The sequence below is a fragment of the Oncorhynchus tshawytscha genome, linkage group LG09 (assembly GCF_018296145.1).
Source record: "Oncorhynchus tshawytscha isolate Ot180627B linkage group LG09, Otsh_v2.0, whole genome shotgun sequence".
Classification (NCBI taxonomy): Eukaryota; Metazoa; Chordata; class Actinopteri; order Salmoniformes; family Salmonidae; genus Oncorhynchus; species Oncorhynchus tshawytscha.
In genome coordinates, this window is record NC_056437.1 from 39,596,228 (window position 1) to 39,609,698 (window position 13,471).

General features: G+C 41.4%; 1 protein-coding gene across 2 annotated transcripts in view; it reads left to right on the top strand.

Annotated features, from left to right (window-relative positions):
* LOC112257955 overlaps positions 1-13,471 on the top strand; it is a 70,901-nt gene that overhangs the window by 19,115 nt on the left and 38,315 nt on the right. The window lies entirely within an intron of this gene.

The window sequence follows — 13,471 nt, forward strand, 5'->3', positions numbered from 1 at the left end:
TAAAGGGTCTGAATACTTATGTACATTGGACTCCAAAAATACTGGCACCCTTAACTGGCAATGCACAAACAATACTTAAAAATATATAAACAATATATAAACAATATAATTAAAGAGAAACTCAAAATACCAACATTTGAGAAATACTGTACTTTATTAATGTTTCAATGGAACCCACTAAAATCATCTGATTTAAAAAAAAATCCTCAATCAATGTTTTACAATTAATGGCACCCTTAAAGAGTTTTGTAAATAACATCTACCAAAATTAAACCAGGAGTTAAATTCCACTTATTTAAGTCTTAAGGAACTATATTGAGCCATTACATCACTTCCTGTTTCACTAGGGTATAAAAATGAGGTAACACACATGCAGTATCCCTTTGTCATCCAACCATGAAGAAAACTAAAGAACTGGCAGTTCAAAAGAGACAGATGGTCTTAGACCTTCATAAATCTGGTAATGACTACAAGAAGATCCACAAACGATTGACTCAGCACTGTCAGGGCAATTATTACAACTTTCAAAAGATATGGAACAGTTGAAAACCTCACGGGTAGAGGACGCAAATGCATTTTGCCCTCCAGGATAGGGAGGAAGATGGTGAGAGAAGCAACAAAATCCCCAAGAATCACTGTGAATGAATTGCAGGCGTTGGTGGCGTCTTGGGGTGACCAGGTTTCAAAAAGCACCATCAGATGCCACCTCCACAACCACAGGCTCTTTGGAAGGGTTGCCAGAAGAAAGCACTTTCTGACCCCAAGACACAGATGCGAGCGCTTGGAGTTTGCCAAATGTCATTTAAATTATGATTGGAAGAAGGTGCTCTGGTCAGATAGAGCATCGGCATGTTTGGCTTCAAGACAGAGATGCATACAAGGAGAGGCACCTCATACGCATGGTGAAATATGGTGGTAGGTCAGTGATGTTTTGGGGCTGTTTTAATTAATGAATTCCACCAAGTATCCGGCAATTTTGTCTGACAATCTGGTTGCCTCTGCCAGAAGGCTGGGACTTTCCAACAAGACAATGACCCAAAACATTCCTCAAGACCCACACAGAAATGGTTCTGTGACAACAAAATAAATGTTCTGCCATGGCCATCTCAGTCGCCGGACCTCAATCTAATCGAAAACCTGTGGGCAGTTGATAAGTGCAAACCCAAGAATGCGAATGATCCTGAAAGGATCTGCATAGAGGAATTGGCCAAAATCCCTCCAAATGTGTTCCTTAACCTTGTCAAACATTACAGGAAAAGACTCCATGCTGTTATCCTTGCCAGAGGTGGTTGCACTAGGTACTAAATGAGGAGTGGCAATAATTATGAAACCTTGATTTTGGTGATATTTATTTTGTATTAAATAATTGTATGATTTTGGTTGGTTCCATTGAAACATAAATAAAGTACAGTAATGTCTCACATGTTGGTATTTTGAGTTTATCTCTATAATTATATTATTTATATATTTTTAAGTATTGTTTGTGCAGTCAGGGGTGCCAGTAATTTTGGAGCCCACTGTAAATGTGATTATGAGGTATTGTCATTATGAGGTATTGATGAGGTTAATTTTAGAATAAGGCTGTAATGTAACAAAATGTGGAAAAAATCAAGGCATCTGAATACTTTCCGAATGCACTGTATTCCAGAGGTCTATGGTGGCCCTTGGCATGGGTGTTAGCTCACCTTGGCACCAGTGATGGGCACTGCGTGGGCAGGGGCTTGCGGACGGGCACCATCCCGATATGGATCCTTACACCATCACATGGTGGAATGAATGAACCCTCAAGGCATCACATAATGTTTGGGATACAACAGGCCTGTGTAGTGACTCCCATACTGTTTGACAGTGCTGGCTTTCATGTGGCTACCAAACCAGAAGTAGGACAAAGTCCCACCAGATACTGATCTACAATCAGTTTAGCATTTCCTCCATAATGGTTAAAGTTAGTATTTGGGGGGATGGTAAACTGATCCTAGATCTGTACCTATGAAGATGTTGGGAAATCTAGGGCATTCCCATGGTTGCTGCTACACTTGAAGGAAAGGAGATGGGCTCTGGGATCATATCAGGATAATGCTAACATATTAGCAGGCAGCTTTATGTAAACCCTCAGCCAGTTAAAAGAAGAAGGAGCCTTTCACTTAGATCAAATCCTCCTCGGTTACCTCAGGTTCCCCCCATGGAGAAAACCACTCATTTGTGTAGCTAACCGGTCATCCATATGGCTTTGTCTAAACAATGGACACATTGCATTCAGAGGGATAGGTTACCAAGGTCAGTTGGATGTGCTTCACAGGTACAGTGGCTGATGGGAGCAGTATAGATAAGAGAGGCTACTGCCAGTACAGCAGGTACGTGCTATTTAGCAGTAGACAATGAGCTGTCACTACACCATTGAACACAAATCAAGCTAGTACTCAGAAGGGACCACATATTCTTCCTGGAGACTCTTCTCAAACCTGAATACTGTTGGTCAGTGACCGAAAGAAGCAGTTTATTTTGATTTTTTTGGTTCCTCATTAACTTTTGCAGAAGCAGCGGCTACTCTTCCTGGGGTCCACAAAAAGCAACATACGCATCAAAACACTGATACACTAATAGACAAGCACAGTCATACAAATGTAAAAAAACAAACAATATACAAACAATATAACAAAAATGGTGTGTTAGTGTGTTTGTTTGTCCCCACAGTCTCTGCCGTTCATTATGGTGTGTGTGTGTGTACGCGTACATGTGTGTGTTTTTGCCCACATTGGTAGCTGGGTCTCAGAGGAACAGCTGTGACAGACAGTGGCAGTGTGGGGCTGCGTATGCTAGGGTGACACATGGGACTCTCTCTCTCACTCTCTCTCTCCCTGTCTCTCTTTCTCTCCCCCTTTTTCACTTTGTCTCACTCCCTCTCTCTCTTTTTGTCTCACTCCCTCTCTCTCTCCCTATCTCTGTCTGTGACCTCTGGGCTGTTTTAACACCCTGTCCGTGCCAATATCAGCCAGGAGTGATTTTCTTCCCATGTCTCCAAATATACCAGGCCACAACAAGAGCTGGGGAGTGTTTGAGGTAGAGGCAGATTCTCTCCTGATGTTCGGTTTGTCTGAGGCTTGAGTTTGGAGTAACTTTAGAGATTATGTTGGACTTGAAATGTTCCTCTTAAATGCTGTATTTAAGTGCCTGTTAGGGTTTTTAGCCTGTGGTTATTTAGGTTGGCACAAAGGTGGACAGAGAGCGTTGTCCCTGGACCCTGTAGTGCATCTCTACCCTCTGCCCATCAGCTCAGATTACTTTGATGTGCACGTGTGTATCAGCACTGAGAGGTGACCATGACTATGCACAACACACACACACCAGGGTTTCCATTAGCTGGTACAGTGGCTTGCGAAAGTATTCACCCCTTGGCATTTTTCCTATTTTGTTGCCTTACAACCTGGAATTAAAATTGATTTTTTTGGCAGTTTTTATCATTTGATTTACACAAAATGCTTACCACTTTAAAGATCCAAAATATTTTTTCTTGTGAAACAAACAAAAAAAGCTCTTTGCCCCCCCCAAGGTCAATACTTTGTAGAGCCACCTTTTTCAGCAATTACAGTTGCAAGTCTCTTGGGGTATGTCTCTATAAGCTTGGCACATCTAGCCACTGGGATTTTTGTCCATTCTTCAAGGCAGAACTGCTCCAGCTCCTTCAAGTTGGATGGGTTTCGCTGGTGTCCATCAATCTTTAAGTCATACCACATATTCTCAATTGGATTGAGGTCTGGGCTTTGACTAGGCCATTCCAAGACCTTTAAATGTTTCCCCTTAAACCACTCAAGTGTTGCTTTAGCAGTATGCTTAGGGTCATTGTCCTGCTGGAAGGTGAACTTCAGTCCCAATCTCAAATTCTGGGAGTCTGAAAAAGGTTTCCCTCAAGATTTTCCCTGTATTTAGCGCCATCCATCATTCCTTCAATTCTGACCAGTTTTCCAGTCCCTGCCGATTTAAAAACATCTCCACTGCATGATGCTGCCACCACAATGCTTCACTCTGGGGATGGTGCTCTTGGGGGGATGAGAGGTGTGGGGTTTGTGCCAGACATAGCATTTTCCTTGATGGCCAAAAAGCAACGTTTTTGTCTCATCTGACCAGAGTACCTTCTTCCATATGTTTGGGGAGTCTCCCACATGCCTTTTGGCGAACACCAAATGTGTTTGCTTATTTTTTTCTTTAAGCAATGGCTTTTTTCTGGTCACTCTTCCGTAAAGCCCAGCTCTGTGGAGTGTATGGTTTAAAGTGGTCCTATGGACAGATACTCCAATCTCCGCGATGGAGTTTTGCAGCTCCTTCAGGGTTATATTTGGTCTCTTTGTTGCCTCTCTGATTAATGCCCTCCTTGCCTGGTCTGTGAGTTTTGGCTGGCGGTCCTCTCTTGGCAAGTTTGTTGTGGTGCCATATTATTTTCATTTTTTAATAATGGATTTAATGTTGCTCAGTGGGATGTTCAAAGTTTCTGATATTTTTTATAACCCAACCCCGATCTGTACTTCTCCACAACTTTGTCCCTGACCTGTTTGGAGAGCTCCTTGGTCTTCATGGTTCAGCTTGCTTGGTGGTGCCCCTTGCTTAGTGGTGTTGCAGATTCTGGGGCCTTTCAGAACAGATGGATGTTGTGTGTGTGTGTGTGTGTGTGTGTGTGTGTCAGATCATGTGACACTTACTGTAGATTGCACACAGGTGGACATTATTTAACTAATTATGTGACTTCTGAAGGTAATTGGTTGCACCAGATCTTATTTAGGGGCTTATTTAGGGGCTTCATAGCAAAGGGGGTGAATACATATGCATGCACCAATTTTCTGTTATTTTTTTACATTACTTAGTGAACAACTTCCATTGTTAACTAAGTAAAAATACATAAAGCCTACAAATAAAAACACTAGAAATTATACTAATGAAAATTCAATCACATTCATCTCTTTACTACTAACTACTCAGGTATTTTATGACGTGTCAACTGGATACATGGGATCATCAGATGATGATAGTTTGCTTTTTCACACCAAGGCTTGGTGATTATCGAGGGGGAGATTGCTGGAATGATTTTTCAAATATGTCTACTGTGAGGAACAATTAGGCTATCATTCACAAAAAAACAGACTTCGTTGACTTACTGTGTGAGGTGAAGAAAGAATTACTGAGAAGCTCAGCTTATTAGTGGTGGACATGGTGAGTTAAAACAGTCAGAAATCAAACAAATTGGCACTTTCCTACATTCGCAGCAGGCCAGGTAGTCTACTTCAATGCGTGCTCAGGCGTGCACGCTCCCTCAACATTAACAAGACAGAGAAACCAGACCCATGCTCGTTGCTTACATGGAGCAGACAAAAGACAATGAAAAATGTACCGGTCAACCTCTAGTAATTCTTTGTTTTCATTTCAACAAATGACTATCTGTGATGTGCTAGATGCCTTGCTTATGATTGATGTTAATAAAAATCCACTGGAGCTGATATGCTCAATCCATTTTTGCTGCAGCTCTCTGCCCCCCTGATTGCTGAATCATTAACCCATATTTTTAACCTGACGATTATATCTGGTACTATCCCCAAGGTTTGGAAGGCGGCCCATGTAGTTCCCCTTCACAAAGGTGGTGACCCTTGTGACCTAAATAATTATCGGCCTATTTCTAAACTTTCTTGCCTAGCGAAAATATTAGAATCCTTGATTAATTTTCTTATCTTTGAAAAGTATTCTAAATGTACACCAGTCAGGTTTTAGACCAGGTCATAGCACTATCTCTAGTGCATCCCTAGTTATAAATGACGTGGTTAACTGTATGGATAAAAGGCAACATTATGCTGCCTCCTTCATTGACCTGTAAAAGGCTTTCAGTAATGTTGATCACTCACTGCTAATTCAGAGGCTTTCTTCAATTGGCTGAGATCAGGCTTCATGTAACTGGTTTAAAAATGACTTGACAGATAGAACTCAATTTATATCTACTGATGGTGTTAAATCAGATTTCCTGAATATTACAAAAGGTGTCCCTCGGGTCGATTCTAGGTCCTGTACTTTTGACTGTTTACATTAACAATGTCTCCAAAAAATATTGTAACCAGTACTTACTTTTATGCCAATTATGCTAGTGTATGCTATTGCCCCCACAGTTGACCAGACTCTATCTGAACTACAGTCTGCCTTCATCATATTACAGAAACTTGATTGACCTGAAATTAGTACTGAATGCAGGGAAAACTAAAAATATGTTATTTAGAGCGCATAAAAATAAGTCTAATGATTTGAGCATATGTACTTTGGATGGTGTCCAAATTGATCATGTCCGTGGTTACAAAAATCTAGGCATCTGGATAGATGAAAAGCTGTCTTTTTAAAAAGCATATTGATGAGTTCGTTAAGAAGCTGAGGGAAAAAATAGGATTCTTCTATAGAAATAGGTCCTGCTACTCGCTATATAGTAGACATCGGTTATTCAGTTGACGTACCTATCGGTCAAATACTATGGTGACATCCTCTATATGAACGCAGCTGCCACTTCATTAAAACTGTTAGATGCAGATGATCATAGCGCACTGCGGGCAACAATTTTAGTACTCACCACTGCATTCTCAACCAGAAAATTGGTTGGCCTTCTGTGATGTCACTTAGGTTGATACATTGGTATGTTTTCATTTACAGTTGAAGTGGGAAGTTTACATACACCTTAGCCAAATACATTTAAACTCAGTTTTTCACAATTCCTGACATTTAATCCTCGTAAAAATGACCTGTTTTAGGTCAGTTAAGATCACCACTTTATTTTAAGAATTTGAAATGTCAGAATAATAGTAGAGAGAATGATTTATTTAATATTTTATTTCTTCCATCACATTCCCAGTGGGTCAGAAGTTTACAACACTCAATTCATATTTGATAGCATTGCCTTTAAATTGTTTAACTTGGGTCAAATCTTTTGGGTAGCCTTCCACAAGCTTCCCACAATAAGTTGGGTGAACTTTGTCCTATTCCTCCTGACAGAGCTGGTGTAACTGAGTCAGGTTTGTAGGCCTCCTTGCTCGCACACGCTTTTTCAGTTCTGCCCACAAATGTTCTATAGGATTGAGTTCAGGGCTTTGTAATGGCCACTCCAATACCTTGACTTTGTTGTCCTTAAGCCATTTTTCCACAACTTTGGAAGTATGCTTGGGGTCATTGTCCATTTGGAAGTCACATTTGTGACCAAGCTTTAACTTCCTTACTAATGTCTTGAGATGTTGCTTCAATATATCCACGCAATTTTCCTCCCTCATGTGCCATCTATTTTGTAAAGTGCACCAGTCCCTCCTGCAGCAAAGCACCCCCACAACATGATGCTTCACAGTTGGGATTTTGTTCTTCGGCTTGCAAGCCTCCCCATTTTTCCTCCAAACATAACGATGGTCATTATGGTCAAACAGTTCAATTTTTGTTTCATCAGACCAGAGGACATTTCTCCAAAAAGTACTATCTTTGTCCCTATGTGCAGTTGCAAACCGTGGTCTGGCTTTTTTATGGCGGCTTTGGAGCAGTGGCTTCTTCCTTGCTGAGCGGTCTTTCAGGTTATGTCGATATCGACTCGTTTTACTGTGGATATAGATACTTTTGTACTTGTTTCCTCCAGCATCTTCCTTTGCTGTTGTTCTGGGATTGATTTGCACTTTTCGCACCACAGTACGTTCATCTCTAGGAGACAGAACGTGTCTCCTTCCTGAGCGGTATGATGGCTGCGTGGTCCCATGGTGTTTATAATAGCATACTATTGTTGGTACAGATGAATGTGGTACCTTCAGGCATTTGGAAATTGCTCCCAAGGATGAACCAGACTTGTGGAGGTCTACAATTTCTTTTCTGAGGTCTTGGCTGATTTCTTTTGATTTTCACATGATGTCAAGCAAAGAGGCACTGAGTTTGATGGTAGGCCTTGAAATACATCCACAGGTCCAAGATTGACTCAAATGATGTCAATTAGCCTATCAGAAGCTTCTCAAGCCATGACATCATTTTCTGGCATTTTCCAATCCGTTTAAAGGCACAGTCAACTTAGTGTATGTAAACTTGTGACCCACTGGAATTGTGATACAGTGAATTATAAGTGAAATGATCTGTCTGTAAGCAATTGTTGGAAAAATGACTTGTCATGCACCTAACCAACTTGCCAAAACTGTTGTTTGTTAACAAGAAACGTGTGGAGTGGTTGAAAAACAAGTTTTAATGAGTCCAACCTAAGTGTATGTAAACTTCCGACTTCAACTGTATAAAGCCCTTTTACAAAAAGTCACTGTACCAAACATCATTACTAAACTTTACACTTTTGATTTACCACACCCGGTCTCAGGGATTGCCAACTCTGGAAATTCATTTTGTCTCTAATGAGTTAGGTAAATCAGCTTTTAGTTGTCTTGCACCTTTATGAAAAAAATATCTTTAAAATGTTCTTAAATTTGATGTCCGGGTGCCTCTAGGGCGGGGTTCCCCAACTGGCGGCCAAATTTGGCCCGCAGGTGGTTTTAGGTTTTGACCTCCCCAATAACAACAAACACTTGTTGGTGTTACGTCCGTCGTTAGGAGACCAAGGTGCGGCGTGGTAGGTGTACATTTGACTTTATTTTTAAATAACATACACAAAAAAATAAAAAATACAAACAAACGTAAAGTTCTGTAGGCTCCACAGCAACTATGCAAAAACAAGATCCCACAAACTAGGGTGGAAAACAGGCTGTCTAAGTATGATTCCCAATCAGAGACAATGATAGACAGCTGACTATGATTGGGAACCCTACCCGGCCAACAAAGAAATAGAAAACTAGAATGCCCACCCAAATCACACCCTGACCTAACCAAATAGAGAAATAAAAAAGCTCTCTAAGGTCAGGGCGTGACAGTTGGACATTTAAAAAAAATGTAAAAACACCAGGAAATCAGCACCAAGTGATTTTTATTTGGGAAATCTGTTCCCAAGTAGTTCCACGCATATTAGAGGGACACATGATCATATCCAAATGTAAGCAAGGTTTGAAGTTATTATGTTTTAGTCAAATATTATATCTGTTTGGGCTTCTTGTGGTCAATTTGCAGTCTACAAAATGTTGTAATTATGTTCCGGCCCCGGCCATCCACTCAAAGTAAAAAAACGGCCTGTGGCTCAATCTAGTTGTTGACCCCTGCTCTAGGGCAATTCAGAAAGCTGATTGAGGACGTTATTACTGATAAATGTGTTAGTTTTTGATGACCTTGTTTTTCTTTCTGCTTGCATTTTGCTTTTTTTTTTAAAGCCACGGCTTTTGTGGCACGATGGGTAACGATGCTTCGAGGGTAACTGTTGTCGATGTGTGCAGAGGGTCCCTGGTTCGAGCCTAGGTAGGGGTGAGGAGAGGGACAGAAGTAATACTGTTACATGTGTCAATGACAAACTCTCCAAACAACGTTTCCACTCTGAGAATCAAAACGGTAAATGACTGTAGGCCTAATTAATAATACAATTAATTTACAGAAATTAGTGTATCCAAATGACGGGGATTAAACGGTACATTTACTACTGGTAACCTATGTAATAGGGAATTATACACAGTTATTTTTTATTTAACCTTTATTTAACTAGGCATGTCAGTTAAGAAGAAAATCTTATTTTACAATGATGGCCTACCCCGGCAAAACCCTCCCCTAACCCGGACGACACTGGGCCAATTGTGCGCCGCCCTATGGGACTCCCGATCACTGCTGGTTGTGTGATACAGCCCGGGATCAAACCAGGGTCTTTATTGATGCCTCTAGCACTGAGACACAGTGCCTTAGACCGCTGCGCCACTCGGGAGCCCCAAATGAAACAATAAATGTGCAAGAATTGGCTGGAGACAGCTGAGCGCATGCATTTTGGAGAGAGAATGCTATAGGCTATCTTTGCCAATCACCCCTCCCCTTGTTCTTGTCTCAACATTTAAAATTATACTCAAGACACATTATCTTCACACATAGTTGAGATGTGTTTCACTGACATCCGCAACTCAATAATCAGCTAGGCCTTTTGCCACACACGCTGCCTATGAAAGACTTCCTCATATGCCATTTCTCTCCTGTTCTGTTTGTTTTCATATACATTTTCTTTCGTTGTCCACAATCCTAGTCATATTAGCAACCCATCCTAGTTGTGGCATCTTTAGATTCACCCTCTTTCTACATTTCTAAGGACATTTTTATTTAATTCATGTACCACTCACATCAGGTGCACTGTTTAGAATTGGTGTTTTCCCCCGAATTGCATTTTGGCAAATGTTTTAAAATAACATTTTATTGTCTGCTTCATTACAGGAGTTACATGTTCTGTTAAGATGAATTACCGCAATGTAAATGTGATTTCTGTCATTTTGAACACTGTGGGTGGACACCTTAATGGGTTACGCACCCAATGAATATTGATTCGGTATATTTCTCAAATGGCCGGTAAATTTAAAATTTCCCCGTCACCCTGACACACACACACACACACACCTGGCCCCTAAGCTCATTATCAAACACTATTAGGCAAAACTATACCGCCAACCACTGCACTATTACATTTTCCACACAGTATGTGTGAAAGTGATGGCTTATCGCATATTGAACAAATCCAGGCATTAGGTGCCCATTGAAATGCATTAGCCTGTTGATTTCAATATGGATGAACAGCAAGGCAGATGGATGGAATTTAATTTCCTTAGAAAGATAACTGCCCCGCCCATCCATAGCCTAGAACAGGGATCATCAACTAGATTTTTCTTCTTCTATGTAATATTTTTTGAATACTTGGGGGGCCAAATAAAACCACCTGAGGGCCAAATTTGGGCCGCGAGTTGGGGAACTCTGGCCTATAGCCTACTCTATTTAATTGATACCACATACCTATTCTTGCACGCCCATCTAGGAGAGGAGAGGTAGGCTACTGAACATAAAGCAGCAATAAGGATGAGAGCATGCACTTTCTCTTGAGCTACATTTTACGTATAGGTTTAGTCTTGGGCGGTATCCAGATTGTCATACCTTCATACCAACCTTGTGCCAATCAAGGATATTTGGTAATACCAGCACTGAACACAAGGGGACGCTATTTTCAAACCCCACTGAGCCTTTTTAATCCAAAGGTTAGCTAACAAGTACATGTAAAATCCCATAGAAAATGCTAACCAAATGCTATCAAGTGCATTGCAAACTTTTTATACAGTCTCTGACCTAAAGTATTTGCAGGACAGACATCCCAGCTCTTAAAGTTCTACAAGTAACTAAAAAATGCTACTCACAGTTTGCTGCACACACCAAACAAATATTAGGAAGAGAAAAAGAAAGAGGTGTGTAGAGTGTGAGAGGGACGAGATAGACCGGCAGAATTGTCATTGAAGGTGAAGCTGCTTTTCACTCGCTGGGTGAAGAAGTAGGCCAAACAACAATTATATTCATAGCACAGCAATTAACTACAGGAGAGTGGAGTTGCCACTCAGACGGCTAGGGCTGACGCTGGGGAACCAAATGAAATGAAAATAAATTAAATGGAGGATGTTTTTGTCCTGCAGGGATGTAAGAAGGGAAATGTAACAGCAAGGTTTGCAGAGGAGGGAAACATCTGAGTGCAACAAGGAAATAAAGAACGCTACTTGATTAAATAGGGGATTGGAAAGCCCTGTCTGGGCCAATAGTTATCAAACACCAGTGGATTCTCCTCATCGCACATACGCAATGTCCATGAGCTAGAAATAGAATGAGAGATGAAAGGGAGAGAGTGGGAGCGAGCGAGAGGGGAAAGAGAGAGAGAGGAAGAGACATTGTTTTTCTCGGAGGGGGAGCTGCTGTTTGAGATAAGCCACCGACCGATAACTAAATACAGACCACAGCAGACCAGAAAACCCACAGAGTACACACACACCAAAGGACATGCAGCATCGAGTCCGCAGACAGCATACCAGACATTCACACCACAGTCCATACACCATTGAATCCACATACACGACACACCATGAAGGACACCCATGTATACTTGTGTCATGAAGGCATGTTAAATTTATCTAGCTGCTTACTGAAGGTCATTCCAACATTCCTACAAAGTATGTCATATTTGTGAGATGAAAATCACTGAAACTGAGGGGGAAACATTTCATTGCAATGTTTCACACTCATTCTGGCAACTATGCTGTACATGTTGTAGATGCTGACTTTTGATTGAAAATGAATGTTTTGTGTCACCTCAAGACTCAAAACACAAGAGCAGTTGACTTCTGAAAGTTGAGCATGACTTTGAAAGTCTTGTTACTGCAGGAGATGAACTAGTAGCTTATTTAGAAGCTTATTTTAGAGCACAAATCTTACAGGGCTACATTCTTTGACAATGGTTTCTTGTGATTCCGCCAGTTCTGTCATTGAGTCATGGTAATATGTAGGCTGGGTGTGTATTCAGGAAGCCAGAGAGAGCAGGATAATTGTCCAGTGCAGGCTAGGGTGCCTGGTTATTGTGTGGGTGGGTGGGTGGGGGCGTCTGGCTCTAGCTAAGCCCCCCTGGCAGCCAGTCAGTTACTGGTGCTAAGTCAGGGTGGGGAGGCTATGCATGGAAACACAGGAATCTTGATTCTTTGACACTAGAGCGTGCTTACGTGCTCACACACACACACACACAGTCGTCAGACTGATTCATACAGCACAGCATGTAGAGGGGAAATGTTTGTAATGATTCGTCCCTGTGCGTCCGAGATGCTGGCAGGGCAGGAAGAGCATCACTGGTTGGAATGGTTTCAGCCATTTGGCTGGGGAGCAGGAAGTGTGAGCATGGCTCATTTGCACGAATGAGCCAGCCTGGTTTCCCTTCTCGACACTGACTAGCGATTCGATATCCCTCTGCACTCTACAGACCACAGATCCATTTCAACATGAAGTCACACAGTCATTGGAAAACGTGTTGCAGTCTAGTGGCTTGAGCGGTTCACGCCCTTTAACAAGTGTGACAACTGTCATTTTCCAAAAAGAAAAGTAAATGTACATGGTAGAATCTTACATGAAATATCGTGCTGGTCAAATAAAGACAGAGTCATGTTTTTGGCCCAAAGTATCCACTCCTCCCATGCCACACACCTCATCTTACACACTGTGACAACGTCTAGAAGAGTAATCTATCTGGGCTCCTGTCTATGATGCGTCAAACAAAGCCACAGTTTGTACACGGTGTCCTGTGGGGAGCTGTCACGATACACTGCTGCCCCTGGGGCCTTGGAGCCTGAAAGCTGACAGCCATCAAGACAACGCTACAGACAAACAATCAGCTTCTCATCAATGTACTGTATTTATAGTCCTCTTGAGAATCCAATCAGACCTTGTTGTTGTTATACCAAAGGCTTTCTTTTAAGCAGGAGAAGAACTGATAGTGAAGAATAGAGCTACAAGGAAATATCTATAAATAAGTATCTATAAATAATAATATATTTATTTGAACTCGCTGCAATGGGGT